The sequence below is a fragment of the Coregonus clupeaformis genome, chromosome 19 (assembly GCF_020615455.1).
Source record: "Coregonus clupeaformis isolate EN_2021a chromosome 19, ASM2061545v1, whole genome shotgun sequence".
Classification (NCBI taxonomy): Eukaryota; Metazoa; Chordata; class Actinopteri; order Salmoniformes; family Salmonidae; genus Coregonus; species Coregonus clupeaformis.
In genome coordinates, this window is record NC_059210.1 from 41,929,680 (window position 1) to 41,944,561 (window position 14,882).

Sequence of the window (14,882 nt, forward strand, 5' to 3'; positions counted from 1 at the left end):
CAAACATGCTCAATGGGTGACATGTCTGGTGAGTATGCAGGCCATGGAAGAACTGAGACATTTTCAGCTTCCACGAATTGTGTGCAGATCCTTGCGACATGGGGCCGTGTATTATCATGTTGAAACATGAGGTGATGACAGCGGATGAATGGCACAACAATGGGCCTCAGGATCTCGTCACGGTATCTCTGTGCATTCAAATTGCCATGGATAAAATGCAGTTGTGTTTGTTGTCTGTAGCTTATGCCTGCCGATACCATAACCCCACCGCCACCTTGGGTCACTCTGTTCACAACATTGACATCAGCAAACCGCTCGCCCACACGACACCATACAAGCTCTCTGCCATCTGCCTGGTACAGTTGAAAGTGGGATTAAGCCCTGAAGAGCACACTTCTCCAGCGTGCCAGTGGCCATCGAAGGTGAGCATTTGCCCACTGAAGTCGGTTACGAACTGCAGTCAGGTCAAGGTGAGGACGACGAGCACGCAGATGAGATCCCTGAGCTGGTTTCTGACAGTTTGTGCAGAAATTATTTGGTTGTGCAAACCCACAGTTTCATCAGCTGTCCGGGTGGCTGTTCTCAGATGATGTTGCAGGTGAAGAAGCCAGATGTGGAGTCCTGGGCTGGTGTGGTTACACGTGGTCTGCGGTTGTGAGGCCGGTTGGACGTACTGCCAAATTCTCTAAAACGACGTTTGGCAGAGAAATTAACATTCAATTTTCTGGCAACAGCTCTGGTGGACATTCCTGCAGTCAGCATGCCAATTGCACACTCCCTCAACTTGAGACATCTCCATTTAAGAGTGGCCTTTTATTGTCCCCAGCACCAGGTGCACCTGTGTAATGATCAGTGGTGATTTTAGCATGTAAATCTTGGTGGGGGAAAATAAGAGATTAGTGGGATGCATGCATTTTTTTACATTTTAGTCATTTAGCAGACGCTCTTATCCAGAGCGACTTACAGTTAGTGAGTGCATACATTTTCATATTGCACTATAACGGTGACAAACGGTGCACACAAACTGTTAGGGCCTACATAAAGCTGTCCCAACAGCAGTCCCAACATCTTACCATTGCTACACCTGGCTATCAGCGGAGCCTTGTCTGGCATCGAAACGGTTCATTCAGCCTCATTTACTGCCTTTTAAAAAAACATAGCTGATATGGCTGACTTACTAAAACAAATGTAGTTTCTAATGACAATTGAAATGTACAAACTGTGGCATAAGTGGACGACAAGCGGATAAGAGGCAATCCATAATTTCGATTAAGACATTAATGAGCGAGCTAGGACGGACGTAGTCAATATAACTATTTGTTTAGCACTTTTGAAATGTACAGCAACAGAATTCAGAACATGGGCCGTTCTTACAGTGTTCTCCCTGTACACCAAGTCATAACCGTAGGATAAATAAAGGGGGCATATAAGCAGACCATGAAAGCTCTTACAATATTCAATGATTACATTTCTCTAAAACAGGTTATAGGCTACATGTGCACCACCAAGTCAGAACAGTAGGCGAAATTAAGAGGGGTAAATAGACCAAATTATTAGGGTAAGGCACATGGGCTACTAACAGCTTACTACACAACATACACTTAGTATGACTTTCTTAGCTACAGTATACATATCTCCCTGGCATATTACGTCATTTATGCAACAGCATACAATACATTTTTGGACTCACCTTGTGCTGTGCTCACTTGAACAGGAAGTTGGCGCAGCGCTCCTTCGTGGGCAAATTTTGTCATCAGAGAAAGAGGACGGATTTACAATTCCGAGTTGGATGACCGTTCAAAACGTATTTTCCCAGTCTGAGCTTTCCCGACTTCCTAGTTGTCTTGAACTCACTGAAGTCAAGTTTTCGCAGTTCCGAGTTAACAGTTTTGAGCGCAGCACAAATCATGCTTCATTGACTGTATGGCCAATGTTTGATGTTTATCATTTTAAACTTTGAAAAAGAGCCCCTTAATCCCAGATTTGGGACCACACAGCCACTCCACTGAATAGCAGGCTAGTGATTGCTTTGCAATGCTTGCAGTTAGCCACTGTTACTGATTCCTTCCAAATCACTCATTGCTGCATTTGCGATTTCCAACTTGTTGTGTAATGTTAATGTCCGATGAGCACAGATACGTTTTATCTATAATTTCTCTTCATTACTTATCTTCATATAACAAGGATTAACAAGGATTTGCCAGTAGATTGTCGACTTGATTCATGATGACTGCTAGCTAAGATTTTGAAAGTATGATGTTGACATGATCAGTCCAATCAAAGCTACTGTACGTATAATGTGATTTGACGTCATTTTATCTGTGGCCAATGACCTTGAGCCGTCTTGGATGGGCACTTCTAATGTAACTCTGGCAGCACCCAAGGGGCTTGAGTTTTCTAGCTCTACCCTTAGACTTGGCGGTGACTTAGTGTCCCCTTGAGTGACAGAACACTGAGCCAATCACAGCGCAACGCTCCATATTTTCTGCTGGCTTGCACCACCACCACAGAAAAGACTGAGCTAGGCTGAAACACCTGCATTTTGGAGCTGCCTTACTCAAGAAAACAAAGAGACCATGTTTGTATGCGGCTTTATTAACTCAATGATATATATTTTTTACATAGTTTGCAAACTGATGTGACACGTATTAAAAACATTGTATTCCAACATATAATATATATACTGAACAAAAATATAAATGCATGTAAAGTGTTGGTCCCATGTTTCATGAGCTGAAATAAAAGATCCCAGAAATGTTCCTTATGCACAAAAAGCATGCAAAACAGGCAAGCCCCCCCCCAAAATATATATATTTTGCCCTGAATGATGGTCGCCACGGGTAATGAGCAGGCTGTTTTAATCAGCTTCTTGATATGCCACACCTGTCAGGTGGATGGACTATCTTGGCAAAGGAGAAATGCTCACTAACAGGGATGTAAACAAATGTGTGCACAAAATTTGAGAGAAATAAGCTTTTTGTGCATATGGAACATTTCTGGGATCTTTTATTTCAGCTAATGAAACATGGGACCAACACTTGCGTTTATATTTTTGTTCACTATATATTATATGTTGTTAAACAATGTTTTTAAAGTGGTCTTGTACCACAACCTCAGATATGAAATCATCTGAATGTTGGACATTTTTGACTGGATTGATAGAATAAAGAATTCCCCCCCCTTAGACTTCCAGGTAATGACTTTGTGTTTATAGAACTGCAAGGCTAATTGATTCCAGAGGATTCTCCAGAGTGGTTGGCGATGGGACAAGTCCATGCTTTCTGTGGTATCGCGGGTACAGTAGTAGCAGACCCATGGAATGACATGAAGCAAAAAAGTATCATTATAAACTGATAATAATAACAATATACATTTACTTTTAATCCTTCAATCTGCGTATTTCAATACATGGCATATGAGGGTGCGGTGAGATACCCACTGGGTAGGACCGTAATTTTCTCATCAATCATTTTGAAAAAACGTTGCTTCAACTGGAACTCAAGTGATCCTCCATCGCTGGGACGGTGGAAGAATCAAATGCATTATTATTTGAATATTGAAAGGATGTAGGCGACAGAGAAGGGCAGAGTGGCACAGTTTGAGGTCATGTCGAATAGAGTCTTGCAGGTGCTGGAGAGGGAGGCGGAGGGAGGATGTGGATCTGGTTAGGTGTGATGTTGATGTTTGTGGGAGTCTGTCTGTCTTTTGTCTGTGTTTATATTGTTTGAAAAGTTTAATAATTGTTTCCAAAAATGCTTTAAAAGTCCAATGCAGCCGATTTTATCTCAATATCAAATAATTTCTGTGTAACAAAAATAGCTTCTTAGCAAAGGTCAATTTCTCAAGCAAGAATTTAGCTAGGACTGTCTGGGAGTGGTCTGAGTGGGGAGGGGAAAACACAAAATTAGCTGTTATTGGCAGAGGGGTTTGGAAATCTTTCATATTGGTCTATTAACTAATTTACCGCATGGGGATGTCACCATGGAAGGCCAAAACTCCATCCCACCAAAACAGCATGAAATTTCAGGCAGTCTTTTCAAACAGCTCTTACACTAAAACGGCATTATCCTCATTTTCACCTGCAGCGAAAAGCATATCCTCCCTCCCACACCACCCAGTCAGAGAGAGAGTCAGTCTGACTGACCATATGCAGCCTAGTCCAGTGCAGCCAAACCAGGCAAATCCCGCTCCCCTCGGGGGAAACAAAGCCCCCTTTCAGGCCCTTCTCCTCTATAACCATGAAGCAATCTGTTCCTCTTGGCTGCTTCCTGTGAAGTGAGCCAGCATTTCCACGTTGCCCTGTTGCTGCTTTGTGTAACGCTCGACCAGCCAGGCTGAATTCACTGTTTGATTTCCCTCCCTGCTTGGCCCATCTCAGAAAAGGGCACGGAGGCATAGCTGAACAATCCACCCAAGTGTCTGCAGCAATGCATCAACTATGCTCAGTGTGATCATTGATTTGAGAGGGGCACATTCCTCTCTGTAGTCTTGAGAACAAGAGGGAAGCAAAGACCACAAAGGGAGGTATACTGTGAGTTAACTACCCCATCAGATAACAAAACCACTTCAGAAGTCTAGTTATGGACTTTACCTGTGAAGGGCCCCTTGGCACTCCAGTGGAATCGAGGACTTGGTGATGTTGATGCTCACAGAGAGGAGATGTGATTACAGGAAGGGTTGAGAAAGCTCATTTGCAGTGTTGCGTGTACATCACAGGTGGCTGGTGGCACCTTAAATGGGGAGGACAGGCTCATTGTAATGGCTGTAACGGAATAAATTGAATGGTATCAAACACATGGTTTCCATGTGTTTGATACCATTCCATTCACTCCATCCCATCCTTTATTACGCGCCGTCCTCCCCTCACCAGCTTCCTGTGGTGTACATTCTAACCCTACTCTGATTGCCTGAGCAGCTCCAGGGGCCCGTGCTGGCAGGCTGCTGTGTTGGTGACTAATGAGGGCCAACAAGGGCTACCTGGACCTGCATTCACCTGTGCTCACCTCAGCCCGCTCAACTGATGTCACATCCACTAGCTGTCAGACAACCACTTCCCTGCCCTCCTGTCGCTCAACTCCATTGGCCTGATTCAGTCACTCTTGTCTTGTCACAATCTCAGGTGATCAGATGTCCTTGTGTTACCTGCAAACACATTCACAGCCTCTGAATACCTCAAGACGGTTAACTCCATTTCCACAAATGGAGTCTTGTTTCGGGAATAACAAAACTTTACATTTGAATTGATGTTCTGAGCTGAACTGCGAACATTATGGGGGCATAAACAGACATGGGGACCCCAGGACTGTAATGAGGAGTTCATGTATCTTTGGCAGGGAACATGTGTGTACCTAATTGTATGTGAAAGGTTATATTAGTTATAGACTTTTTACAGTTAACTCATACAAAATCAGTAAACCGAAGCAGATGGGATTTGTTGAAAGCTTTATTAAAAGAGACCTACTGCAATAAAGGAGATAAATTAACAAATCTGTTCTCGTAAGGCTATTTCACAGGTTTAACCAACTGGTTCACAGGCAGAAAAAAAAAAAAAAAAAAAAAAAAGACAGAATTTATCCTCTAGCTTTAGAAGACCATATAATTGTTCTGGTTGGGTAGGTATTGTAATGGAAAGAGATGTCTCTCTTGTTCCAGTAAGTCTGTGAATCGTCCTCTTTGGTAAGAGTAAGGCAATAGCTGTGTATGATGTATCTGACAGGGTATTGACTTCCCACATCTCCTTTACTCTGTATATCTTCATCAGCAAGGAATCATAACTTTCAACTGCAAATATAGAGAAAGCCCTGACTTGGCCCAATGCAAATTTTAGCCAGAGCTTTTTGCTGAGTATTGATGATGAATATCATAAATCAGGATGGATGCTGTAATATATTAGTTATGGGTACTCAAATAAAGTGCACACGGTCCAGTAATGCAGTGCCTCCATCATATTTTTATTTGGCTTATTTAAAGCTGCTTATCCCAGCTTCTCATCTGAATTAAGAAAAATTGGTAAAGAGCTATACGTTCATGGGGAACCTTGCCCCAATGGGAATCAGAGTGTTGGTTACATACTGTACTGTAGAGGAAGTATGTTCCTGCGACTTCTCTGCTACTTGTGGAGACTGAACCCACTAAGATTAAGCCTCTCCACATAGCGAAGGTGGAAGTGGAACCAGACAGGGACAGGGGACACAGCAGCACTCTATCTGGAAGAGCTTAGGTTTATTAGCTGAGTGTCACATCTCTGATCCCTCGCCTCCACTCCAGTGTGTTTGGACTGTAGAGCTGCATCCACAGAATCTCATTACATCCATTGTAGTGGATGTTGTGGCTCTCCATCCCTCCTGAGGCAGATGGAGGGGCTGACACAGCTTCCGATGCACAGACGTAATTAAGAATGTAAGATTAGGCCCACTCCAAAAAACATTTAGAGATTCAAAACTCATTTGGAAAGGAATAATTAGATACTTTATATGTGCAAATGCAGCTGTGTTGGTTGTATAATAAACACAGGGTTTAGCATTTGTCCCTCTGATATAATGATCATGATTACAGATTTTAGTTCATATGGGGATGCAGTCCGTGCCACTGTGCCTTGAATGTCAAGGCTGCATCTTCACATGTAAATACTTCTTTACAAATGTCTGCCAAGGATGGTTGCACAACTTGACAAAACGACTTAGCATACTTCTAAATCAATACCTTTATATAAACTGTGTTGGAGACGGGCAGGTGTCTTTGAGTCTCTGTTGCTTAGGGCCAGGCCCGTGCTATACTTACATTGTGTGTGTTCTGTGAGAAGTGCCTGTGCATGGAGGGCATGTTTTGATGAGTGAGGATGCTGCGTGTGTTTCTTTGGAGATTCTCCATAGGCAGGACTGAGAGTGAAGCCTTTCTCGCGCTCTCTCATTCTGTCTCTCTCCAGCTCTCTCTCTCTTTATCCTTTCTCTCTCTCCATCTTTCTCACCCTCTCTCTTTCTTTCTCAGCGAGAGACAAATATTTGTACAGATATTGTAGCAGTGCGAGACAAGGCAGATCCGCCCATCTGGGTTCGTGGTTGGTTGTTATGAGGTTCAGAGAAGGAGTTAAAGGGACATGCTCAGGGTTCCACTGATTGTTTTGGAAATGTATTAGCCTCTCTGGTGGGAAGAGCATAGCTCTGGGGTCACATGACAGTGTGTTTGTTGGACTAGTTCTGTTTGAGACAGGAGGACACTCTTAGTCTCGTGAAGGTGATGATGAGTCTCTTCCCACCTGCTCAGCACCCCTGGGTCGTCCTCTCTCTGAGTCTCTGTGTCCCAATGGGTCTGACAGGCAAATGTCAAACATGCTTTTATGGGAGCACATAGGCTAGCCTATACATTCTAGATCTGTATATTTCAAGGTAGGCACTGTAACTTCTGCCCTATGCCAATGGGACAGGGTGGTATGGCGCCGGAGAAGATGGCTGCCGTTTTACAGCCCTTTAACTAATTGTATTATTATGTGTATTTTTTCGCGTTATTTGTAATTTATTCTGTACATATTGTTTCTGCCATCGTCTCTTATAACCAAAAAGAGCTTCTGGATATCAGGACAGCGACTACTCACCTCCATATTGGACAAAGATTTTTTCTTCAACGAGGCGGCCGTGAAGGATATCCTACAGACACCCGACAAGGCCCAAATCCCTGTCATTCGAGGAGAACGAGATGGAGATATCGTGGACGTAGGTCGGGGTGCCTCGTAAGGATCCGACGGCGAGCGAGTAAACTGCCTTTTCCATCAATCCTATTAGCCAATCTTCAATCATTGGAAAATAAATTAGATGACCTACGATTACGCTTATCCTACCAACGGGACATTAAAAACTGTAATATCTTATGTTTCACCAAGTCGTGGCTGAATGACGACATGGACAACATACAGCTAGCGGGCTATATACTACATCGGCAGGATAGAACGGATGACTCCGGTAAGACAAGGTGTTGCGGTCTGTGTATATTTGATGCCTCCCGAGTGGCGCAGTGGTCTAAGGCACTGCATCACAGTGCTAGCTGTGCCACTAGAGATCCTGGTTCGAATCCAGGCTCTGTCGTAGCCGACCGGGACATCACTGGGGCCAAGCTTCCTGCCATCCAGGACCTCTATACCAGGCGGTGTCAGAGGAAGGCCCTCAAAATTGTCAAAGACTCCAGCCACCCTAGTCATAGACTGTTCTCTCTGCTACCTCGCGGTACTGGAGCGCCAAGTCTAGGTCCAAAAGGCTTCTCAACAGCTTCTACCCTCAAGCCATAAGACTCCAGAACAGCTATTCATGGCTACCCGGACTATTTGCACCCCCATCCCATCTTTTTACGCTGCTGCTACTTTTATTTATTTATGCATAGTCACTTTAACTCTACCCACATGTACATATTACATCAACTAGCCGGTGCCTCCTCACATTGACTCTGCACCGGTACCCCCCCTGTATATAGCCTCCCTACTGTTATTGTATTTTTCTTCTGCTCTTTTTTTCTCAACACTTTTGTTTTATTTTACTTTTTTATTAAGAAATAAATGCATTGTTGGTTAAGGGCTGTAAGTAAGCATTTCACTAATGTCTACACCTGTTGTATTCAGCGCATGTGGTAAATAAAATTTGATTTGATTTGACAGTAGTCACTGCTGTTCCAGAGATCAAATTGAACATCTCCTAAAATAATTATTGGCATTGCCTTTTGAAAGATTTATTTTTACGGCCCTTTTTGGCTTTTATTTTAAGAGGCTTAAATTATATTAGCTCTATAATAAGATTGGTCTCAAAATAACCCACTTTTAAGTACACCAACCAATTAAGTGCGACTGTCACGACTTCGGCCGAGACTGCCTCCCCTCCTTGTTCGGCCAGCTTACTAACCACTGCCGCCCCAATTATCATCATCACATTTGTCTTGTCTTGTCAATCACACACCTGGTTCTAATCCCCTCATTAGTCTGTGTATAAGTGTTCCCACTGCCCCCTTGTCCTTGTGGGTGATTGTTAGTTGTGAGAGTAGTATAGCTCGGTGGAGCTACTCGTACATTTTTGTTGCCAGGGTAGATTTTCCCCTGTGCCAATGTATTATTGGATTCTACCATTACAGTGTATTTGCCAGGGATTAGAGTTTCCCCTGTGCCTGTTTCGTTGATCGCTATTTGAGCGCATTTGTGGGAATAAACTCTGTGTTCGGTGATTACCCTCCTGCGCCTGACTCCTTTCATCACACGCATCACAGCGACGGTTGAGGAGGCAGTCGATGTTCTCAACCTTAGAAGGTTAACCTCACCGCAGAGGCATCATGCGCCCAGGCTGCCCTCTCCTACTACTCAGGTTTATAGCCCACTCAGGTTTCATGTACAGCAGATTGGCACAACACATCTTTCTGTGCTAATCTGCCTGTGTGACTGGAAATCCATGTTATCGGAAACTCTTGTCAAGCATGTCTGTTACGCCACTCTCTCACAGTGTCACTGGCTGTCTCTCTGAGTTGTGTACTGACCATAGTGGATGCAGGACTATAGGGTCATGACCTAGTGAAGGGACAGAGACAGTGGTCCAGAGGTAGAGTTTAAGTTAGCTTGCCTCCCTTTAAGGTTGTTTCAGTGTCACTTTCCCCTTTCCTAATTGTTTTATAAGATTTGCCTTCATGTCTGTGTCAATTTCATGGATTAAATTCTGTCCACCAGGCTATGTTTGAAAGATCTTTGTGTGAACAACACTCATTACATTTTGCATGTTAGTTTGATGTGATTCACATTGTGGACTTGGGATATTTTTCAGAGAGTGAAAATTCCAGGTTAGCTGAGCCTGAAATGTATTTTCATTGAATAAATAGCCTAGATTAATAATACCGTATATTTGGTGGAAATGTTTGCACAGCTGAGTTTGCAGAAACAAATAATGGAAAGCAAAGCAGCCATCTGAGGATATAGGTTTTCAAAAGACTGAGTCTCATCTTGAATGCAGATGAACATCTTCCATTCAGAAAGCTTTACCTCTCCTACCATTAGAATACTGTTCTCCTGCTTTGAAAGAGGATATTTCTTTGAGCTCAGCAATTGCTATTCGATAAGTAGATAAGTGCCTTGAGTCTGGCAATGGATCTTTTTTTATTGTGCAAGTAGAGGATGTACTTTGTTTTGTTTGGGGTCAATCAAGTTGGAACATCCTGAGTTCAGTTATGTAGTTATTTTATTTACAGCAAACTTTTAAAATGTTAATCTGTCCCCCAAGTATAGGATTATCTTTGTATCAGCTAGAGATCAAGCATTATACAGAGACGCTTCCTTGAAGCATCATAAGTGACACCAAAGTAAATCTCTCAAAGGGGATGTAATTCCAATGCCCACCAACCAACTCAAAGGCACTGTTAGGCTTGTCCTGCCTCGGCATTTGATTATTACGTAGAGAGCAATGCGAGGCATCCTTACAAGAGAGCAGTTAGTCCCCTCGCCTGCTTGTCACACCGCATCAACAACATGAATAGGATGGTATAAAAAGAAATAATTTTACTCACAATGTTGTCCTCAAAGCTTGCAGAGAATTAAGTGCTGGAAGAATGACAGAAAGCAATTTTACGCCCAATCAAAGTCCCTAACTGTCCCGAGCTATCAAAGTGGCATGTAGTCGCTCCTGTGGAGAGTAGACAAGGATTATGTAATTTCAGACTATATTAAACTGAGAGTTTACAGATTTTATGTTATTATGTGAATGGATTATGTGAATGAATTACTTTTGAAAGGCTTTACTCTGGTTTCTGGACCTAGTTTCTGGGATGGGAATCTCCGTTTTTAGTGACTCTTTTATAAAACTCATGTAGCTCTTTATTTCTACATGGACACAGATGTAATTTAACATAATTTGACAAATATACATTTCACTTCTATAATTGTTTGGTAATATTTATTGGTTTATTCATTTTTGAGAGCATGTTTGAATAAAATCATTTTTGCTTTAGTGTTTTCTGCAACAGAGACACTGCATGCTAAGCTGCAGTGACCTTGTAATTTGGGAGAGGCCTAATGTTAAGAAGCAGATGACAAATCGTGTTGCGTTTGCACTGGGCCACCCTGTCACTTATAATTTAATGACTTGACACAAATGTCCTTTGGTGGTTATCAAAGGGGGCATAGTTGTACAGGGCACTGGAAAACCAAGAAGGCATTGAAGTGGCCCTTTGTTTCACATCAGTGAATCCCTTGGTGTGTGACCAATAGGATAATTTCTTAATTTCCCGGCGTAGAGGAAGCAGGCAGCCATCTGAATGTAAAGCTTGTGTCTAGGGAGAGTAGCTGATTGCTAAAGGTGACTATCTCAAGTCAAGCCCCAAACAACACAGAGAGAATTAACCTTTGCTGTTGCAACAGAACATCCATGAAAACAAGGTCAACCTGTTTCAACCCCCCATAAAGTATGTCATATAGTAAATAGCATTTGAGTTTACTGAAAGTCTGGAATATGAGAATATGAAAGTCTGGAAGTTCCATTCATCTCTTTGTTTTGTTTAACCAGTAACAAGGCTTCTATTGTGACATTTCCTCTGTAAAATGTTGACACCTCATTAAATGTAGCATCCACCTAGTGGCTTGTGTTGATGTTGTTTCCTTGAACAAAAGCATGCATGCGTGTGAGACTACAAGAGTGCGTGTGTGTTCCCTCCAGTCAGTAGTATACCCTTCATGCTGAAGGTGAGAATCAGGGCTGTCACCTCATCACACTGCGGGATGTACAGACTCTAGTCCAGCCTGCTGGTTGCTGTTCTGTCTCATTTAGCAGTCATTCTATGTGGTAATGATCGAACATTAGGCTACTTGCTAATACAGCAGCATGGTTTGATATTCACCCATTAAAAAGTATTGCTCTCTAATGTCCCTCATGTTTGCTCTTTATGCAAAGGCTCTGTACATCAAAGGAGGTTGGTGGCACCTTAATTGGGGAGGACGGGCTCGTGGTAATGGTTGGAGCGGAATTAGTGGAACGGTATCAAATACATCAAACACATGGTTTCCGTGTTTTTAATGACATTCCATTTGCTCCGTTCCAGCCATTATTATGAGCCGTCCTGCCCTCAGCAGCCTCCACTGCTACACATATGGGTCTTTCTATAAACTAGAGTACTAGTGAGGATTTCCTATGCTGGACAACTTGTTACAGCTTTTGATAAGTAATTGATAATAATCTGCACCAAAAAAAATCATGTCATTACATTAAGATATAAGAGGGATCATAGCTATATTCAATGAAATTCACGAGTTGATTAACCCTTTCTCATGGTTGGTGTCTTGACGGATTGACACAATGCCTAGTGTGGCACCTGTCACTGAATGCATATTTTGGTGGCCCATTTCTCTCGCTGTTAAACTCACTCAGACTAAATGCATTAGTTGGGGTTGGAGTTACGCTTCTACTGTACAATAGGTAATTTTGCTCAGTAAGAAAGTGTAGCAAATACCCTCAGAACAGAATAAATGCCACACAATTGGTGTCATATGGAGGATTAGCATAGAAACAATAACAAATTATTTGGCATCTGCACAGCCCTGATAGTGATGCGCTAGTCAGTCTCAGCTCACACAACGTGGAGTCAAGTGGTCTGTGGGGAATTGACTCAATGTCTCTAGACTGCATCATCAGCCCTCAAGACCTAACATTTATTTTGTTTTACTACTGCCTTTTATCTTGCTGCGGATCACTCTGTTGGAGACTGCCACAGCCCATATTATCATAACACGTCTATGTTTGGCCTAAAGACTTGTGTTTTAGCCTGACCTCACATTACCAGTTGAGCACATTAGCATTGCCTGCAATATCTCTTTCACACACTGAACAATGCTTACTTGGCATTTATTAGTGCAATAACCATAAGCCTGCTGAGTGCAGACACTATTGTATCATTGGATTTCTTCCTGGAGCGGCTGTTATGTGCCCCTGAGCCTTGAGTTTTCTCTCGCCTTGCTCCATTTCATGTGGCCTTTTAAGATATCCCTAGTAGGTACACCTGAACAGAAGGTAATGTCAGACAGGTTTCATGTGGAAGGCTCCCTGTACTGTATTAGTGGCAATAGAGGGTACAGATTAATAGAGGGTACAGATTAATAGAGGGTACAGATTGTGGTCCTATGTAGCTCAATTTGTAGAGCATGGCGCTTGTAATGCCAGGGTAGTGGGTTCGATCCCCGGGACCACCCATATGTAAAAATGTATGCACACATGACTGTAAGTCGCTTTGGATAAAAGCGTCTGCTAAATGGCATATTATATTTACAGATTAAGCCCACAGTCTGTCTGGGTACTTGTCTCTCTGGAAACAATGGACTCTGTTTTGCATAATTGCCACTCTTACTGAGCAGATAAGATGATCACCCTCTGTGAGAGGTGCCTGCATTTCATCTCCTCACGCTTACTCTTCTCTCCACCTTCTCTCGACACGGCTTTGTTGATGAGCCCTCTTCAGGAACCGGTTATCTGAATTTTTCATTGGAGCTTTTCTTGACATTTAACATTTTCTATGTATTATTTCCAACACTGGCTTGCTTGTAAAACGGTCCCTTTGGCTGCCACTTTTGTCACGGGTTACAAAGCCAGAACCCAGAAGCAGACCAGGACAAGGTGAGTTGAAACGAAGGTGAGTATTTATTTAACAGATTCAAAAGCGATGCTGAATAATCCAGGGAACAGAGCGGGCGGCGGAGATGAGTTGGTGGGGGTGCAGTGGCAGGTCCAATAATGGCTCGGCAGCCGCCGACCACCAGGCAGGGGTTGGGTGAAGGTTCCGGGTGAGTGACTGCAGATAGAACAAAACGGAGGTAAGTACACAGCAAGCCAACAAGGTGCAAAACAACAAAACTAACGCTAGAAGCTCTAAGGCTGATACACTGATAAACATACTGTTCATGGCTAACGATCCGGCAGGGAATGGATGTCAGGTCAGAGCTTAAAAATGGTGATGATCAGGACCAGGTGTGCAGATCGCTGATGGGATGCAGGTGCGGTTAATCAGGAGAGCTCCCCGCCTAGCAACGTCGCCCGGCAACCAGGCAGGAGCGTTCCAGAACCCTCAGGAAACTGGAGATTCCGAGCAGAAAATGACAACACAGGCAGGAACCGACTCAGGATGCAGGGTTCATGACAGTACCCCCCCTCCGACGAACGCCACCGGGCGGACTACCCGGAGCGCCAGGATGGAGGCGGTAGAAGTCACGAAGGAGGTCAGCATCAAGGATCTGTCGCCGAGGAATCCAACTCCTCTCTTCAGGACCATACCCCTCCCAGTCCACGAGATACTGGAAACCCCGGCCCCGCCGTCTGGAATCCATAATGCGTCGCACCGTGTAGGCAGGACCACCTCCGATCATCCGAGGGGGGAGGAGGAGGAGGCGGAGGGGGGCAACAGAGGACTGAGGAGAACAGGCTTGAGGCAGGAGACATGAAAGGTGGGATGGACTCTGAGCGTTCTCGGTAACTTGAGTCGAACTGCAACAGGATTGATCACCTTCTCCACCACAAACGGACCAATGAACTTCGGTGACAGTTTCCTAGACTCAGTCCGTAGAGGAAGATCCCGTGTGGCCAACCAGACCCTATCTCCGATGGTATAGGTGGGAGCGGGAATCCGGCGACGATTCGCCTGGAGCTGATACCGGTCAAACTCTAAGGAGGGCCTTTCTGGCCCGATGCCAGGTCCGGTGGCAACGACGAATGTGGGCCTGAACAGAGGGCACTGAGAGATCCTTCTCCTGAGAAGGAAACAAGGGAGGTTGGTAGCCATACAGGCACTGGAAGGGAGACATCCCAGTGGCCGATGTAGGGAGAGTATTGTGGGCATACTCAACCCAAGGCAACTGAGAGACCCAGGAGGTGGGGTTGGAGGAGACAAGG

General features: G+C 43.9%; 1 protein-coding gene across 2 annotated transcripts in view; it reads left to right on the forward strand.

The window, feature by feature from the left end:
* LOC121531921 (FERM domain-containing protein 5) overlaps positions 1 to 14,882 on the forward strand; it is a 124,942-nt gene that overhangs the window by 64,363 nt on the left and 45,697 nt on the right. The window lies entirely within an intron of this gene.